The sequence below is a fragment of the Notolabrus celidotus genome, chromosome 21, assembly GCF_009762535.1.
Source record: "Notolabrus celidotus isolate fNotCel1 chromosome 21, fNotCel1.pri, whole genome shotgun sequence".
In the NCBI taxonomy this organism is placed as follows: domain Eukaryota; kingdom Metazoa; phylum Chordata; class Actinopteri; order Labriformes; family Labridae; genus Notolabrus; species Notolabrus celidotus.
Genome location: NC_048292.1, coordinates 22760281 through 22774477, shown reverse-complemented (window position 1 = coordinate 22774477; position 14197 = coordinate 22760281). Strand labels below are relative to the sequence as shown.

The 14197-nt window shown below is 42.0% G+C and overlaps 1 long non-coding RNA gene across 3 annotated transcripts in view; it reads left to right on the top strand.

The window, feature by feature from the left end:
* The first annotated feature begins 7670 nt into the window (after positions 1-7670).
* The window catches only part of LOC117805480, a 73275-nt gene continuing 66748 nt past the window's right edge, over positions 7671-14197 (top strand). For all 3 annotated transcript variants that reach the window (XR_004629434.1, XR_004629435.1, XR_004629433.1), the window contains exons 1-2: positions 7671-7771; positions 8450-8625. This is a non-coding gene — a long non-coding RNA (uncharacterized LOC117805480). The remainder of the gene's footprint in view (positions 7772-8449; positions 8626-14197) is intronic.

Sequence of the window (14197 nt, the reverse complement as noted above, 5' to 3'; positions counted from 1 at the left end):
CATTTTTCTCCCAGGAACGATACTGTCACATTTATGAATGTTTCAGAGGCTGCAGAGAGAGAAAAGAGAGACGGAGGGAATTTAAATTCTGTGATTGTCGGTTTGGTTTGAGTTATAGCTTACCTTTTTTACCATGCAACCATGAACACAACTAAAGAGTAAGTTAGAATGAATGTATGATGTCCACTTCAGATGCCGTCCCAAGCAGCAGCCAAAGTCTCTTAATGTTGATTTGTCTTTTTATTCAATTTCTTTTAACGGTGTCTTTACTTTTAACCTTTCTCCACTCAATATTATTATTGTGCACATTCATGTTTTTGTAGTTCATGTTTATTTGATGCTCTTGTACTCATATTTTGTAATGTTGGAGCAATCTGGCACCAGTATTTCTTTCGGGAGTATTAAAATTTGTTTATGTCATAGGCAGAAACCGGCTCTTTCGATTAAAGTGATGAAGACTATCTGGTCCAACATTGCAATATTTAGAGCTGCACCTTTTTAAAGTGTGAGGTTGATCTTGCTTTGAAAGACTCACAAAGGCAAAGCTAAAATGCTACTGACCTACTCTGCCTCGGATTTGGTTGGGCTTCAAGGGTCAGGTTGGTGTGACTCATGATGACTGATGATTGGCTAAAGTAGGTCACAAGGTAGATGTTTCACTATTTCCTTGACGTGCATCGACAGGAGACTATGGTAATTGTTGATCCAGAGAGAGGCTGAGATGCCGCTGAGATCTGCCCAGCCAGAGTGCCTGTAGAGCAGACAACCTTCTTGGGAAGAGCCCCTGTCAGTATGTTTTCTCTCCACACTTGACCGCCCATGACCACAACTGGTCTCAGAATGAAAAATACCCTGGTTTTTTTCCATTTCTGTCTCTTGATAATTCTATTTTTTGATAATCTAAATAGAAAATGAAATTAAGTTTTTGATTGTCAAACTTGTTTCTGAAAGGAAAACCCAATGACCATAAGATATACACGCTGAAAATGCATCCCTAGTCTGAGCAGTTGCCAAATGGGATGATTTTGTCCTGTCAGGTTTTTTACAGCTATTGGTGTATGCTTTCTATGGCATGATGGCAAACATTCTGAACCTCACTAATATTTAAACCCTGGTTCCAGTCCTGCTACCGCTAATGGTTTAAGTGACTTTGTCGAGATCACTCCATTCCATTCTCTTTTTTTCCAATCCATTCTATCCCATTCCATTCCATTTCATACCATTTCATACCATTTCATACCATTTCATTCCATTCTATTATCTTTTATTCCATCCCATCCCATTCCATTCTATTCTCTTTTATTCCACTCCATTCTATCCCATTCCATTCTATTCTTATTACGGGTGTGAGGGTGAACCCAAAAGCAGCACACTGGAGCCCGGAGTAAACAGCAGGTAACAGTCTTGACCACCCAGGTAGCATAAAGTCTTTTGAGATGCTGGCTCTCCTCAGCAGTAATGTGATGCATCTTCTCAGGCTGTGTGGAGGAACAGGCTGGAAACAGACGAGGAGCAGGCAAATCTCTTGGTCGGGGACAGAAGGCTGAGGTAGTTACCAGGGCAGAAACGAGGAAGGAAGGTCGTGGACGGGCAGGGTCGAAACTGGGAGATCAATCCGAGGAAGAGTGCTGGAGAGTCTTGCATCGCAGAGAACAATCTGGCACTGAGTGAGCTGAGACCGGGACTTAAATACTGTCAGCAGGTAATGAGGAACAAGTGATTTGAGTTGGCATAATGAGGAGAGTGTGGTTCAGGTAAAACAAGGGAAACTGAAGGGGAGTGGAAATGTACTGGGCTGAGAGGCTGAGCAGTTGATAATTGTGACAATTCTCTTTTATTCCATTCCATCCCATTCCATTCCATTCCATCCATCCTCACCAACTGTGAGTACTGTTACGTAGCAGGGACCTCAGGGACGACTGATAAATGACCTCTTGTAAACAATGTGACAACAGGTGAAGATTTTTCCAGTAGAGCTACAGCGCTATCTCACAACAATGTATTTCCAGCAGAAATGAACCACCTACAGAACTACATGAATCAAAGAGAGGCTCGTTTTTTGAGTCAACAATTACACATGGGCTGAAAATCTAAATAGTTGTAGAATGATTCCCTTTCTCTTTCCTTTTAATGGAAAATGTCACGAGCTCAGTGAAAAATGTGCAACAGAAACCGGAAGGAACAATGAAACACTGAGCTTAACCTACACCACAACCATTAAACAGTCTGTATCAGATGTTGAATTTTGTGTCGTCTTTTAAATCTCGTAGGAGCAATGAAGTGTGGGACTGCAGTGTCTAATTTCTTTTCAAAGATTGTGCTGAGTAATACAGAATAAAAGACAGAGGAAGTGATGCTTTTCTTTCCAGAGTTCAAACATCACTTATCACAGCTGACACTGGGACAATGCTCGGTTAGAGGCATTCACAACAAACCAAAAAATTGCATGCCAAAGTCTACAGCAAAAAACTTGATTCATCAACCCTCAACAAGGCAAAGACAGTCTCTGTAATCTTCAATCCCTCCCCAGAAAACATTTCTGTTGCTTTCAACTCAACAAAATACAGAAGAACTGCAGTTCACATATACACCCTCAAATAAATGCCAAACGTCCGCCCTCGTGCTGAGTTTTTTTCTTGTGCTGTAACCTTTTGAAACAGTGATGACTCTAAATGGTAATGGCAATTTTCTTACAAAATCTGAAACATTTGGGAGTGGGAGACACACTGTGATGCAGTCAGCACGCACACGCTGAATGTATAATTTATCATCTCTCCTCTGAAGTCTCTTCTGCGTGTTTCAATCCAAAATGTTGCAAAGCTCAGAACATCCTCAAACTCTGCCTTAATTCTAAAACATGCCGTGCTGATGAAAAGTCAACTGCGGCTTTGTTTCAAACATCTTTGTCTTATGATTCACATCACTGAAAACAGAACCATGGATTAAAAATGAACGATAAACACCTTTGATGATAAGTATTTGGTAGTAAGACACAAATCTGCCGCTCCTGTTGAATCCATGTCTCTTTCCCACCGTTGTCTTTGTTAAACTGTCCACAAAAAGCAGTCAGCATCACAGAAAACTTTTGTTTCAACACTCTAAATGATTCACTAAGATGAAGTCATAAGCCGTATTGAAAATAGAAAACCTCAGGGCGTCCGTGGCTCAAAGGTAGAGCAGGTGGTCCGATCAGAGCATCAAAGTTCAGCAGTTCAATCCTCGGTCCTTCAGAGTGCTTTCAAATTATTTACAGGTAAAGTGCGGAGCCGCAACTCGCTCCTGAAGACACAGCCTTTAGTGTGTGAGTGTTTATGAGGAAGAAGCAGGTGATGATTTTGCTTAACATTGCTCTTAATTCCTGTAAGTATGGATATGAAATTTGTGGAAGTTTCTTCTGGTTGGAGTCGAACTCAAGCCATCCGCTCTGAAGACTGTCGACCGGTTGGCTCTAAAGCCTGGTTCATGCTTCTGCATTGAATCAATGCCATAGCCTATGCAGTAGGTCCACTTAGCTCTTTCCCTATGCAGAAGCATTTGCATGTACCCTGATGTTTACCTCGTTCAGCCATGTCAAAACGACGCAGAGTGCAGACCCTGTGATTGGACAGCTGGGCAGCATCGCATCGCAGAGTACAGATGTAAGTTCAGTCCATTTATTGTCTACTGCATGTTGAAGGTCTCAAGGTTGGTTTATACATCTGCGTCACCCCTACGCAGCAGTGGTTGACGCAGACATGAGCACTCCAAACTTCTGCATCGATGTGTCCGTGTCATGCAGAAATACTCACCCAAAATGCTTGAGGCCAGCGTGGTCTCTGATAGTCACCTCGTCTGTTTCCAGCCCCGCTACATTTTCCGTCTACTTTTCCACAGCAATTCAGAGCGTGTTATGTTAATCTACAGCTGATACATGTTGCTGTTTATCATACAGATATGATTACAGGGAAGAATAGAGAGAACAAGTCGGTGGAGATAAAATACACGGCCAATGTGAGGGAATCCCAGAAGTGCTGTAAACGCGGTAAATACAATCCTGCCGAGCGGACCAATCACAGGGCTTACGGTCTGCGTCGATTCAACGAGTAGTTACATTTTGGAGGAGGTGCACGTCACCTACTTACATTGGTCTCTGTGTAGGTAAGCAAGCTATGCAGACCTATGGCATAGGCTACGCTGTCGATTCGACACATAAGTATAAATTTAGTTGGTCTATACCTGCTCTCAAAGTTTGACCCATGTGACTCTATGTTTAATTTCCGCGTCTTGACTGGGTCTCCTTCAGTTGCATTTACCTTTACATCTGCAGAGGGGGTCTGGATTTTTAGATTAGTAAGAGCAGCGTTCAGGCCTCTGCATGAATGATGTTAGTGGTCCTGCTGGTGTTGACCAATTAAGTCTCTGTGGGCTTTGGTGAAAGCAGGAAAAACAGCATATGACTGAATGCCATCTGTTGTATTGATATTTTGTGATGGTGACTATCAATGGTACTTTGATGACATGTTATCTATCTCTATAAATGGATGTCTTCATGCAAGAACAGCTAACAAGCCTCATATACTTGAGTCTGTGGGAAAAGACCAATTTGTCTTTAGTTTTCAAGACTTCTAGGAAAACTAATCTTTATACATTTGATTCAGTAATATAGTCCAAGTAGTGTTAAGAAAACCATGTAGCAGACTTGGGGAAAGAGTTCTTTTGGAGAGCGAAAGGAGGAGGAAAGAAATCCACTGTAATCTGACAACAGTTTGATTAACTCTATAAATATCTGCATGCAAGTGCAGCTAACAATCTGTTCAACAAAGCTGATCAACGCTTAGATTTCCTGACCTTCTTGAATGCATCAGAAATTTGTAATCCGTTTGAAGAGTTGTTTTGCTCTCTGGTAAAAGTTGTCACAGGGTTAGACGCTCAAACCAGAGGTTGAGCTTTGATACTTGATGATCTTCTCCACTTTTGTTGCTGTAAATGTCTCGACCCATTGTCATGTCTTCACTGATTGGCGATTGGAGAGTATGTCTGTGATCACATAGAAAGAAGACACTCGTTATAGAAATTGGGACAGCTGACGGTTACATCACAACTTCACACGTTGGAAAATAAAGCTCCAGGGAGGACAACAGCATGCGAACTCTCTGCGGCGCAACAGTATATATGGTACCTTTTTATTTTTTGTAAATTAGCTCTCAGGCTACAGCTGCGCTACATCTGTGAACGTGTGATCAAGATGAAACCAGCCCACTCTGAAACAGGGGCAGAACATTCATTATTGATGACCAAATCCCTGTGAAGATGCCCTAAATAGACTTGTGTGGTTGCATAACAAATGTGTAGCTTGTTGAGCTGTTGATGAGATTTCTCTGTCATTAAGGGATTTTATGAATGAGAGCAACATGTTACACTGAGCTTTCAGAGAGTCTGATGACCTTATGTTTGAAAAGGAGCTTATTAGATTAAAAGAAGTGATTAGTTTCAGCTTTGTTTGTCTTTAGCTCCCTGCTAGTTTCTCTTCTTTGAAAAACACATTTTACAACACTTGAACATGAACTTTCTTCACATTTAGAATTCACTTTGCTTTTATACTCACTGCACTTCTCCTGAACTTTCCCTGCTTTCCTGTAAAGTCATGTTTAATTGAAGGAAAACAAAGCTTTTCTTCTCGCTCAGATAGCTGACAGGTTGATAGGTACCGTTGCTTTGATTGAACTGCAGCCTCCTAAAGAATCCAGATGCCTGCAGCATGAGGATAAATACACGACAGCATGGTGTCTACCGTTGCACTGTGAAGCCTGCAGTTGCTTCACAAGAGATTTCATGACTCACAATGGAACTGTTTTCATGTGCTCTGAAAATTAGCAACAGAGTTAAACTTGCTCCCTGTGTTTTAATACAACAGGGGAAGGAAGGCCTGTAGGAATGTCAAGATTAGAAACGGCTTGGACTGAGTATTTAGACCACTTTACATCATGCAGCGGGTACAGAGGGTGAGTCCTGCTTTGGAGTTCCCCACAGCTCCAGAGCAGGTTATTATCAAGATACGATATCGCAATGTTCTACCCCAGTGAGAAGTGAGCCACCTTTGTAGTACAGGTGTTTGAAGTTAGCTTGTCTGATTAGACCCTGTATCACTCTGATGGTGGGCTCACGGCCAAATTCCACTGCATCCATGTTCCGTCCATCTCCAATCTGTCACAGCACTGGATCTGATAGGTTTCTATTGTTGTCAATCTGTTAACTTCCGCTCCGTTGCGTTCCGGCTGCGTCTCTGATCCGGCAGATCAGAGCCCTCCTGATCAGAGACACAAGACTTCTATTTTTGCTGGATGCTGGAGCACGACGCATCAATCTCAACAGAGCAGATGAAGTGGGACAGGAGGTCAGGCACCAAAACAAAATGAAAACATCCAGTTAATTTTCAGAATAAAACACTCTGTGTTATCACCAGATCGTATTTCACTTAACTACAACAACAAACCATCATGATGAGCGGAGCCAGGCCTGGAGTCAACAGGTCAGAGGTTTTCAGAGGACCAGAAAGACAACATGGATGAGGAGAGGAGGAGGAGAATCCTTGATTCAGTGATTACCGCGGGAAATCCTCGGTCACATGACTCCAGCTGTCTGGCGGTCCTGCACCGCAGTGGATCGGAGACGGACCGGACACAGATGTGGTGGAAGTCCCGGGTTAGACCGCTCTTAGATGAGGTCATGTAGGTGGAATAACTTAAACACCTGGGTTCACTCACAAGACTTTAAACAGGAGACAATATGATTGATCACCACTGGCACTTCAAGATAAGATAATACTTTATTGATCAACAAGGGGAAATTTGTTTGTTGCAGCAACACAGACATAGTAGCAAGAGTAGTAAAAGAATAATAGAGCACAAATAGAGAAAACAATTCAAATAAAGTTAAAAAAATAGATAAATAAAAGAAAATAGAAATGTAAAGGTGTATACAAATGTTACACATGGTATAAACAGTTGTAATTATGCAGGCAGTTAGGACATGTAATACAGAAGTGACAGGTTGACATGGTGTGATTATGACTGATGGGTCGTTCCAAGGTGATATAAATAAAGTCAAATATAGTGTGCACTGTGAGGCAGTTAAAGTGTAATAAGCGATAGGAATAAATACATAAATATATTTAATATGTCTGTATACAGAGAGACTAGGAAAAGGTATTGCATAATATGATCAGCTGTCAGTTTGACTCTTTATTTTCCTGCTTTGACGTGTTGAACATCTAGTATGAAAAAACCCATGTATGTCTAAGATGTGAAGCCTTGTGAAGATCTGAAGCTTATTTCAGAGATTTGTTTTTGATGTAACAGCAAAGAGAAGCTGCACATTTTCTTCAAGCCTGAGGTTATACTCAGTTCCTCTGAAGTAACTGTCATGAGTGGCTTTGGTTTAGTTTGTATTTTCTGTGTTTTGTAGTCTGTCTTTGATTTTCTGTTTTTATTTATTTTTCTCTCTCTTCCTGTATTATGAGTTAGATCTTTCTTGTGTTCATGCCTTGTGTTGTATCTTGAGTCAGTTGTTTTTCCTGTTTTATTTTGAAGTTCTTGCTCCCTGTGTGTCCAGTTAATTTTACTTCCTGCCCTTGTGTGTGTGATTACCTTCATTAGTTTCACCTGCGTGCACACCTGTAGCTCGTTACCTGGTGTGTATTTAGTCTGTTTCCTCCCTTGTGTTGTTAGATCTTCAGGTCTTCCCTCCTGTTTTCAGTTGGACTGTTTGGATTTTATTTGCTTGGACTTTTTCAGTAAGTTTAATGTTTGTCTAAATATACAATGAATATGAAAGATATAAGCATAAACGTTGTTCTATATTGCAAAAATTGTATCAGATATGACAAATAACCAGGCACACATATTAAATCTTCTACCTTTCTTTCATCCCATCCACATGTGAGCTCCTTGTCTTGTATCTGATGCCTGTTTGTTTCACCTTCTCCAAACTGTCCTCTTCCTGCTTTCATTTCCTTTATTTCCTCCCAGATGAACTTTCGGCTCTTACTTTTTAATGGGCCATTAACATCTGAAGTAGAAGCTGATCATGCAATTCCCCAAGAGTCTTCCACAGACTCTTTAAGACGTGACATTTCCTCTTAATTTGCCCTTCTTCCACAGTAAAGTGGCAAAAATAAGCTCATAACTTTAAATGCTGCAGACTTAGTTTCAGCTCTTTGTGGACTCTTCAGTTCCTGGCTGTTTAGTCGTCAGTGTTTTTATTGTTGCTGACTTTGGGGAAGTTGCATGACTAATGAATCTGTTTTTGGCTGTAATTACTTCATGCTTCAAAGCATTAACAAACACAAGAAGCATCAGGATGTGACACCATCCCATAAACCCGACCTCTGCAGCATGAAACAACGTTCACCTCGCTCCCTCAGAGAACACAAACATCCTCTAAAGCGTGTCTTCTGTCTTTGTTTTTGCAGCTCTCGCGGGTAGGTGTGGCCGACCATCATACCCCTCACTGTCCTCTTCCTTTGCGCTCGCCTGTACTTTTCCATGGCTGACGGTTTCTATGGCAACAAAAGTGGATGAAGACGAGGCCGGGGCTTGACAGAGCGCTGTCAGGCAGACAGCACAGGGCGGCTGGGAACCTCATGAGGTAGGAAAGAAAACCCAACAGGAAAGAGATGGGAGAGTAGAAACCAAACTGCACAGGCGCTGACCCAGCTTTATTCTTAGCTCTACAACTTTTTCAGACATTATGCTGTAACAGTTATAAATATAAGTCTTAGCAGTTTGTACTCCACTCTCCTGACTTTCTCTACTCTAAAGTATATATAGATGAACCCCTAGTTCAGGTACAATCTAACCCACAGATTAGTCCGTCAGAAGAGCAAATAACTTGAGCTCTAATGCTCACACTGACATATTCAAACTCTTTCACTCAGTTGTCGTTGTTGTTGTGCATCATACATTTGTATTAATGCAATTCCTTTCCAGTTGTCTTTTCTGATACTGTGTTCATGGCAAAATGGTGTTGTATCATCTAGGGATGGTCAATGATTTTCGAATATTCGATTATTGGTTCACTTTGTAAAAATCAAAGAGTTACTTTGAATATTCTCTCATTTTAAAAGTAACATTTTTCATCATTTTTTTACTGGCGTCTGGTTGTAAAACAGTATTCCCACCAGACGGTGGCTATAGAGCGTCTTAAAGCTGTTTGCTAACCGCATTAAATAACAGAAGAAGAAGAATGCTAACTGTATGAAGTAGCAAAAGAAGAAGAAAACATTAGCAACAGTCACTGTGATTTTCTCCGTTTCTGAATCTCACACTACTACACACGAATTTCCAGAGACTGAGCATGACTGGGGGGGGGGGGGATTATTCGAATAATTGTCGTATAGATGCCAATGATTATCGAGCAGTATTTTGGCTTGAAATGCCCATCCCTAGTGTCATCGTGGTTGATTTATAGAGATTAGAAGAAATCTTATGATCATCTTTTGCAGACAACTTGTAGTTTAAGAACAGTTTTACAAAAGTGGCTCTCCAGGAAATGTTTGAAAACCCTCCGGTGTGTCCCATTCCTCCGTCGTGGATCATTGCAGCCATCAGGGACTAACCAAGATTTGGATGGTGCTCCTGTTTACCAGTTTTACAGCAGCAGGATGGTCCCTCTCCATGGCAGACAATTTGGCTCGTCTTAACAGAAACAGCAGAGGGGGAACAGTCTTCTTTTTGATAATGGCTCAGTTCCATCGAGTGTCCCGTACCCAGCTTGGTGCCAGGATGCCATCGTGCAGACTTCCTGCACCTTCAAGCTAGAACATTTGTTTTAATATCATCAGTTAAACCTGAACTTCTCCTGCAGAATTCAAACTGTGAAAAAGTTATATTTCCCGCATGAGTTTCCTCCAGGAGAGTCGGCCCTCGATGATACAAGTTCAGCTGCTCAGCTCAAACTCTAAACTAAGTTGAACTTGCAGCAGAATCAAACCTATCGGGTAAAACACCTGTCCATCTGCTGAGCTGTCAAACTAACCTCAGATCTGTTTCTGCAGTGCAGTGAGGGAATTATTTTTAACACCGTGCATATGGTTGTGACTGAAGAAGCAAGTAAAGAGTGTGAAGCTCTGCAGGAAACCTTTTATCTTTCACACAAGATAAAACCTTTTAAGATGTCCGTAGTGTCCACTTTGCATAGCATGAGAGTCTTTTGTTCCCTGCCTTTAGCTTTATGGAGGTACACTCCAAAGTCTTTGTAAACATCAACCAAATGCTCATCCTGCACTCACAACCTTATCCTAAAGCCTGCACATCAAAGAACATAAATGATCTTCATCAAAAAGATCTGAGAGATTCAGAATTCAGAACCAATTACGCCGTTAACTCAGAGGCTGCTGAGACATCACATTTTTTCAGAAAACCACTCCATCATGTGAGTGTCTGCATTTAAAATAAAAGTCACATCCTGCTGAAGGATGGAGGGCAAGAGACGGCACTTAATGCAAAATGACTTACAGGCCTTTTCCATGTCCGCATTTCCATTTCTTACGTAATTCAGTCGCAAGGACGGCACAACAGGTTAACAGTTTATGGTGTGGTATGAAGATGATGATGCATGATATTTGAGGATTCAGACTTCTTGTTTTCAGCATTTTGGGGAAGCTTATAACACCTGGGCTTTTAGAAACCCCTCAGGGCTCTTCCAATAGGAGGACAGAAATGAAAAAGGTTGACAGAGGGGGGCAGAATGTGAGAGCCGAAGAGATGCAGAGAGGATAAGGTTTGAGCTTTCAGCTGTCGTCCTGCTTTTGAAACTTTGCTCATAGTACGTATGGCAAAAGCATCATCAGGTCAGAAATGCTTTGCATTATGTTTTGAATTCTTTCACCTGATAACCTGTTCTCAAAATAATGAGGAGGCTTGTTACTGAATAATCACCAAAAAATCTGAATATCAGGATATTAAAGCTTGCCAGCAGTCTGAAAGCTCTATTCTACTAACATTCACGCCAACATGAAGATGAAGCCAGCATGCATCCATCACACACTGCACATGCAGCCAGAATGAGACGTATGAGCAAGTTGCACGATTCAAGACACGACACAAACAAAGTGACTTAAATGAAATCCACTGCAACAAATATCTCAAAGACAGAAGTTGTGTTGCGTTATAATCTCTGTCATGAGTTTCACACACAGTCCTCCAGACCTGTCAGCCTCTGAGGAGCTTTAACATGAACAGGAAGAGAAGGCAACATGTGACAGCCAGCGGGCAGCGGGCGGCTGTCAGAGAGCAGCGCTGAACTCTGTAGAATTAGATCAGAGAGAGCCGACACACGCTCATACTTGTGCAGCAACACACACGCATACACAGAGAAGAAAGGAAGCAGAGGACCGGTCAGATCATTTCCTCTCTTGCTGAGTGGGCTAATTGGGAAGTGAAGTCGTTAATCTGCTCTCCAGCTCTGGTTTCAGCCTCTATAAAAAGCCTGCTGTGTGTTCACTCAAACGTTTTGTATTTCCACCGCAGCTGTCTCTGTCCATCAACACCAACCAGACGTTTGTGTTGGCTGGGAGCATGGTGTTGCAGTGTTTGACAGGTAGAGAGGGAGGGAGGAGACGGCAGATCTGAGGAAGCCGTCCACAGACTGAACAGTCAGTGAGATTATAACCCCGGGCGCTGGAACACAGCCTATAGCGCTTCACTAGCAGTCATGAATGCAGCCTGATACATCATAGATAAGAGTTAACATCCCCCAGGCTATTGCCGGCACTTAGTTCTGGCTGAGAGACGTCAGAGATCTGTTCTGAAGGAGCTCTTCAGGGATCTTATTGAAAGATCCATCATTTAGTTACTGTAGCTGTGCAGCGGTCAACAGAGGCCGCGCTCCGATCAATACTTCACCACAGTCCTCCATGAAGCAAAGTGTGGGTTACTGTAATAAAGAAGCAGTTTACTCTTTTCTCTGAGCTTTTGTCAAATGTGATCGTGATCAGAATCAGTCTGGTGCTCACCAACAGGATCAAGGGTTCAGAGATAAGAGAAGGAGAGAACAGAAGTATAACCTGGTATCACCCTTTCCTTTCAAACATACTGGTTATTATAAAACTTTGAGGAATGCATCTCATGTGCCGTTAAAGGGATAGCTGTTTTTTTAAGTTATATATTTGGGCATTTTCACCTTTTATTTGATAGGGCAGCTAAAGGGAGAAAGGAAATATGGTGAGCAGAGAGAGGGGGGATTACATACAGTAAATGGTCGAAGCTGGTGGTTGCACCAGTGACATATGCGACAAGGATTGTTGCCTCTGTGTATGGGGCACACTTAGACCCCTAGGCCACCAGTGCCCCAGATAGTTTTCCTTTAAGTGTGGTTGTATGAGGTATTTGTCAACGGTAAGTCTAACCACAGGAAACTTGGTCAGGTCAGCCCCTTTATTGAACAATGAGCAGAGGTGAAGGTGTCAACCTCCAAAACCTAACCCTTTAATTCCTAGTGAAAGTGTACGCTTTTTTTAGAAAATGTACAAGTTACTTAGTTGTCAGAAAGACACTTTGTTGCACTATTTTTCGGGCGTAACCAAGCAGCAACCTCCAGTCTCTGAAGCCCATGCAGAAGTGTTATAAACTACTGTTCATGGAGTATCCGCTTGAGGCTGGCTGAAGAAACACCGGAAACCACATACACACCCATTCAAAGAAGACGATCTTTACAGCAGAAATAAACATGTTTACAGCCTGGTTCAAAAAATGGCTTGGGTCTACGTAGCTAATTTCTCTATCGGCACACACTGTGAGGGGGGGTGAATTTTTGTCTAAAGCGATTGTTCAGAAGATGTTAAGATTGCGAGTTTTTGCCGAAATAAGGACATGACCTGACTTGATTGACAGGTGGGAACAAGCAGACATCACGGATACTACGTCCATTATTTATAAAGTCTTTGTGCATAACACATTTGTTTCCCTCGTCAGCAAAATTTAGTGAGATGCTGAAGTTACTTAAACTGTTGATAAAGTTTCTGTAGCAGCAGATGGGCTGCAGGTATTATTGTGTTTGAGTTCACCTGCAATGATCCCACCACATTAGAATCAATGAGTGCGTAAGTTTAGTTTTGTTAAGAGAAGCGTGGTGTTCCCTCATGTATCTTGGTTACATTATGAATCGATACTTTATTGCAAACCATGTTTTTCTTCTGCATCAATCATTTTTTTGGTTCATTGCAGGCAAATATTTAAGATTTTAAAAGTCAGTTAAAACTTTCCGTTTTAATTCTTGCTTTGTTGACATTTTATTTATTTCTTTTAAGACGTTGCATATTTCTTAACACACACCTGACCTGAGAGCATTGCATGTGCAAAACTGATGCTGCAGAGTACCTAAAGTGTCCCATCTTGAAGTATGGGAGCACTGACCAAGCTGCTGAGGTAGAACATGTTGCACCAGCAGATATACGATCATTATCAACCACAGACAGATCTGTGTTGTCAGCAGCGCAGGCTCAGAAGCTTCTCAGTGTTTTTATTCGTGAACAGGAGAGAAGATAACGGAGACTGTAATGAGACTGAAACTGAATCAGAGTGGGTTTTTTTTATCTCGGCAGTGTCTCAGACTCCATAAAACCAGCAGCAGAGTGTGTGTTTATAGTCACTGTCAGCTGGAGTCATAAAACATGTGGACAGCAGGCGTCCTCTCCCCTCGCCAACACTCCCCCACGCCTCACAGGGTGCAGACGGCTGGGTGCCACATTGTCAAAACATGTGTGTACAGTATGTCAGCGTGGAACCTGACCTGATGCACAATATGTTTAGAGGCAGATATCATTTGTCATGTGATATCAGAAGTATAGATGACACTCAAGCAGATCTTTTCTTCTTTTTCTTTGAGGTAAAACCACAAACCTAGAGTCAGATTTGACTTGATAAGATCTGCTTTATTCAGGAGACTCTTCTAAGTTTGACTCATTCCTTTGTTCTGAGCATCGACTCCTCCACAGAATTTTTTTTTATGCAACAAACTCCCCCAAAATGTGAAGAGCGTGGCTGACAGACTCATGGAAATGCTGAGTGTGCTGCTCAGAAAGGATGAAGGCTCCCTCTGACTCACCCGAGCACTCATCTCTCGCTCCTTTGATCGCTCAGGAAGTACGCAAGCCTACACTTACTTTATCACCCTCATTAATTTCTTATCAGACGCACATGCGGCCACCATAAATCCCTCC